Here is a 5000-nt window from a genome sequence, read left to right as displayed (position 1 = left end):
TCCCGAGGCCCTGGGCCCTGGATCCCCTAGCGAGGCCCTCGGGCTGCCCCCAGCCCCCAGGCCCACCGGCAGCCGACCAACCCCCACACCCCTCCCGGCGCCCCCGCGACCTGGGCCCCCCCACCCCCCTGTCTGTGTCTCTCCGTCAGGGCCTGGTGCGGGTGGGTTGTCAGGAGAAGCGCGGTGGAGGTAGGGCCACGGGGCGGGGCTGCCGCTTCTGGGCTGGTGTGTGGCGTCGCCCGTCGCCCATGTGTCCTCGTGGCCTCGGGTGGGCTGGGAGCGAGGTGGGGTGGAGAGGAGGGGAGAGCCGAGCCGAGCCGAGCCCAGCTGAGCAGAGCTGTCTGGAGGAGAGCAGAAGAGAGCAGAGGAGAGGAGAGGAGGGAAGGCCAGGTGGCCGGCTGGGCCTGGCCAAGGGCGCTGGGTTGGGCGCTGGTGGTGTGGGGGTGGCGGGGGCGGAGCACACCGAGCGCGGGGCGGGGGCGGGGGCGGGGGGTGTGGGGGGAGTGGTGGTGGGGGCGGAGGACGCACCCCGGTTGCGGCCTGGGGAGGCACGCTGTGGCGGCAAGGCTGGGGAGCCCCGGGATGGGAGAGTGCCCCGACAGACTTTGGCGTTGGGGGGGCCCCCCCGGGCGGGCTGGCGGGCGGGTGGGCGGGGTGGCGGGCGCCAGGCCCAGGGCAGGCTGAGTGGGGAGCCCTGGCTAACGTCGGGACCCGGGAAGCGCGCAGCAGGCTCTTGGGGCCGCCACCTGAAGCGGCAGGCGTCTATGGCCATAGCACCCTGAACGCGCCCGATCTCGTCTGATCTCGGAAGCTAAGCAAGGTCGGGCCTGGTTAGTACTTGGATGGGAGACCGCCTGGGAATACCGGGTGCTGTAGGCCTTTTTTTTTCGCCCCCAAACGCTTGTCTTTGGCCTTCCTCTTTTCTCTCCCACTTGGGCCCCCCTGCCTCTGCCTTGGCCGCCACCGCTGGGCGCCCTGGCCAACGCGGCTGCCTCCCAACAGTCCCTGAACGCCTCAGCCCCTGAGCCCGGTCCCCTCCCGCCCCTGACCCCCTGACCCCTGGCCACCCCAGACCCAGCATCGCGGGCCCCTGGCCCCAAAAAGGGCGGCCCGCTGCACGGGCGGCCGGCCACAAGCCAGCGTTTCCGCCTGCACGACACGAGGCCCACCCGCGCCTCAGCCGGCCTTGTGGGGCTGCTGGCACGGCGGGGCAGTCTTGGAAGGGGGCTTTGGGGCCAGAGGCAGGGAAAGGGGGACCGGGGTGAGGACCACGGCCATGGACGCGGGGAGGGGCGTGGGGGCCGCCGGTCTGTGGGAGGAGGGCGGGGAGGCGGGGGGGGGGGGGGGCCCAGCCCCGAGGGTGTGGGGGGCAGGAGGCAGGAGCAGGCCTCGACCCCGGGCCTGGGCCACCTCTCCGCGGGCCTGTGCTCCCGAGGCCCTGGGCCCTGGATCCCCTAGCGAGGCCCTCGGGCTGCCCCCAGCCCCCAGGCCCACCGGCAGCCGACCAACCCCCACACCCCTCCCGGCGCCCCCGCGACCTGGGCCCCCCCACCCCCCTGTCTGTGTCTCTCCGTCAGGGCCTGGTGCGGGTGGGTGGTCAGGGGAAGCGCGGTGGAGGTAGGGCCACGGGGCGGGGCTGCCGCTTCTGGGCTGGTGTGTGGCGTCGCCCGTCGCCCATGTGTCCTCGTGGCCTCGGGTGGGCTGGGAGCGAGGTGGGGTGGAGAGGAGGGGAGAGCCGAGCCGAGCCGAGCCCAGCTGAGCAGAGCTGTCTGGAGGAGAGCAGAAGAGAGCAGAGGAGAGGAGAGGAGGGAAGGCCAGGTGGCCGGCTGGGCCTGGCCTAGGGCGCTGGGTGGGCGCTGGTGGTGTGGGGGTGGCGGGGGCGGAGCACACCGAGCGCGGGGCGGGGGCGGGGGCGGGGGCGGGGGATGTGGGGGGAGTGGTGGTGGGGGCGGAGGACGCACCCCGGTTGTGGCCTGGGGAGGCACGCGGTGGTGGCACAGCTGGGGAGCCCCGGGATGGGAGTGTGCCCCGACAGACTTTGGCGTTGGGGGGGCCCCCCCGGGCGGGCTGGCGGGCGGGTGGGCGGGGAGGCGGGCGCCAGGCCTAGGGCAGGCTGAGTGGGGAGCCCTGGCTAACGTCGGGACCCGGGAAGCGCGCAGCAGGCTCTTGGGGCGGCCAGCTGAAGCGGCAGGCGTCTATGGCCATGCCACCCTGAACGCGCCCGATCTCGTCTGATCTCGGAAGCTAAGCAGGGTCGTGCCTGGTTAGTACTTGGATGGGAGACCGCCTGGGAATACCGGGTGATGTAGGCTTTTTTTTTCGCCCCCAAACGCTTGTCTTTGGCCTTCCTCTTTTCTCTCCCACTTGGGCCCCCCTGCCTCTGCCTTGGCCGCCAGCGCTGGGCGCCCTGGCCAACGCGGCGGCCTCCCAACAGTCCCTGAACGCCTCAGCCCCTGAGCCCGGTCCCCTCACGCCCCTGACCCCCTGACCCCTGGCCTCCCCAGACCCAGCATCGCGGGCCCCTGGCCCCAAAAAGGGCGGCCCGCTGCACGGGCGGCCGGCCACAAGCCAGCGTTTCCGCCTGCATGACACGAGGCCCACCCGCGCCTCAGCGGGCCTTGTGGGGCTGCTGGCAGGGCGGGGCAGTCTTGGAAGGGGGCTTTGGGGCCAGAGGCAGGGAAAGGGGGACCGGGGTGAGGACCACGGCCATGGACGCGGGGAGGGGCGTGGGGGCCGCGGGCTGTGGGAGGAGGGCGGAGAGGCGGGGGGGAGGGCCCAGGCCCGAGGGTGTGGGGGGCAGGAGGCAGGAGCAGGCCTCGACCCCGGGCCTGGGCCACCTCTCCGCGGGCCTGTGCTCCCGAGGCCCTGGGCCCTGGATCCCCTAGCGAGGCCCTCGGGCTGCCCCCAGCCCCCAGGCCCACCGGCAGCCGACCAACCCCCACACCCCTCCCGGCGCCCCCGCGACCTGGGCCCCCCCACCCCCCTGTCTGTGTCTCTCCGTCAGGGCCTGGTGCGGGTGGGTTGTCAGGAGAAGCGCGGTGGAGGTAGGGCCACGGGGCGGGGCTGCCGCTTCTGGGCTGGTGTGTGGCGTCGCCCGTCGCCCATGTGTCCTCGTGGCCTCGGGTGGGCTGGGAGCGAGGTGGGGTGGAGAGGAGGGGAGAGCCGAGCCGAGCCGAGCCCAGCTGAGCAGAGCTGTCTGGAGGAGAGCAGAAGAGAGCAGAGGAGAGGAGAGGAGGGAAGGCCAGGTGGCCGGCTGGGCCTGGCCAAGGGCGCTGGGTTGGGCGCTGGTGGTGTGGGGGTGGCGGGGGCGGAGCACACCGAGCGCGGGGCGGGGGCGGGGGCGGGGGGTGTGGGGGGAGTGGTGGTGGGGGCGGAGGACGCACCCCGGTTGCGGCCTGGGGAGGCACGCTGTGGCGGCAAGGCTGGGGAGCCCCGGGATGGGAGAGTGCCCCGACAGACTTTGGCGTTGGGGGGGCCCCCCCGGGCGGGCTGGCGGGCGGGTGGGCGGGGTGGCGGGCGCCAGGCCCAGGGCAGGCTGAGTGGGGAGCCCTGGCTAACGTCGGGACCCGGGAAGCGCGCAGCAGGCTCTTGGGGCCGCCACCTGAAGCGGCAGGCGTCTATGGCCATAGCACCCTGAACGCGCCCGATCTCGTCTGATCTCGGAAGCTAAGCAAGGTCGGGCCTGGTTAGTACTTGGATGGGAGACCGCCTGGGAATACCGGGTGCTGTAGGCCTTTTTTTTTCGCCCCCAAACGCTTGTCTTTGGCCTTCCTCTTTTCTCTCCCACTTGGGCCCCCCTGCCTCTGCCTTGGCCGCCACCGCTGGGCGCCCTGGCCAACGCGGCTGCCTCCCAACAGTCCCTGAACGCCTCAGCCCCTGAGCCCGGTCCCCTCCCGCCCCTGACCCCCTGACCCCTGGCCACCCCAGACCCAGCATCGCGGGCCCCTGGCCCCAAAAAGGCGGCCCGCTGCACGGGCGGCCGGCCACAAGCCAGCGTTTCCGCCTGCACGACACGAGGCCCACCCGCGCCTCAGCCGGCCTTGTGGGGCTGCTGGCACGGCGGGGCAGTCTTGGAAGGGGGCTTTGGGGCCAGAGGCAGGGAAAGGGGGACCGGGGTGAGGACCACGGCCATGGACGCGGGGAGGGGCGTGGGGGCCGCCGGGCTGTGGGAGGAGGGCGGGGAGGCGGGGGGGGGGGGGCCCAGCCCCGAGGGTGTGGGGGGCAGGAGGCAGGAGCAGGCCTCGACCCCGGGCCTGGGCCACCTCTCCGCGGGCCTGTGCTCCCGAGGCCCTGGGCCCTGGATCCCCTAGCGAGGCCCTCGGGCTGCCCCCAGCCCCCAGGCCCACCGGCAGCCGACCAACCCCCACACCCCTCCCGGCGCCCCCGCGACCTGGGCCCCCCCACCCCCCTGTCTGTGTCTCTCCGTCAGGGCCTGGTGCGGGTGGGTGGTCAGGGGAAGCGCGGTGGAGGTAGGGCCACGGGGCGGGGCTGCCGCTTCTGGGCTGGTGTGTGGCGTCGCCCGTCGCCCATGTGTCCTCGTGGCCTCGGGTGGGCTGGGAGCGAGGTGGGGTGGAGAGGAGGGGAGAGCCGAGCCGAGCCGAGCCCAGCTGAGCAGAGCTGTCTGGAGGAGAGCAGAAGAGAGCAGAGGAGAGGAGAGGAGGGAAGGCCAGGTGGCCGGCTGGGCCTGGCCTAGGGCGCTGGGTGGGCGCTGGTGGTGTGGGGGTGGCGGGGGCGGAGCACACCGAGCGCGGGGCGGGGGCGGGGGCGGGGGCGGGGGATGTGGGGGGAGTGGTGGTGGGGGCGGAGGACGCACCCCGGTTGTGGCCTGGGGAGGCACGTGCTGGTGGCACAGCTGGGGAGCCCCGGGATGGGAGTGTGCCCCGACAGACTTTGGCGTTGGGGGGGCCCCCCCGGGCGGGCTGGCGGGCGGGTGGGCGGGGAGGCGGGCGCCAGGCCTAGGGCAGGCTGAGTGGGGAGCCCTGGCTAACGTCGGGACCCGG

At 74.1% G+C, this 5000-nt stretch overlaps 3 non-coding genes across 3 annotated transcripts; all 3 read left to right on the top strand.

Annotated features, from left to right (window-relative positions):
- The first annotated feature begins 760 nt into the window (after nt 1-760).
- Nucleotides 761-879, top strand: LOC131830773 (5S ribosomal RNA). The gene has a single exon (XR_009353364.1). It is a non-coding gene; the product is annotated as a 5S ribosomal RNA (ribosomal RNA).
- A 1314-nt stretch (nt 880-2193) lies between these two features.
- On the top strand, nt 2194-2312 carry LOC131830806 (5S ribosomal RNA). Its single transcript, XR_009353395.1, has one exon. It is a non-coding gene; the product is annotated as a 5S ribosomal RNA (ribosomal RNA).
- Nucleotides 2313-3615: 1303 nt separating this feature from the next.
- Nucleotides 3616-3734, top strand: LOC131830772 (5S ribosomal RNA). Its single transcript, XR_009353363.1, has one exon. It is a non-coding gene; the product is annotated as a 5S ribosomal RNA (ribosomal RNA).
- Nucleotides 3735-5000: the final 1266 nt, after the last annotated feature.

The sequence above is a fragment of the Mustela lutreola genome, chromosome 4 (assembly GCF_030435805.1).
Source record: "Mustela lutreola isolate mMusLut2 chromosome 4, mMusLut2.pri, whole genome shotgun sequence".
NCBI classification, from domain to species: domain Eukaryota; kingdom Metazoa; phylum Chordata; class Mammalia; order Carnivora; family Mustelidae; genus Mustela; species Mustela lutreola.
This window is presented reverse-complemented; position numbering and strand designations above follow the sequence as displayed.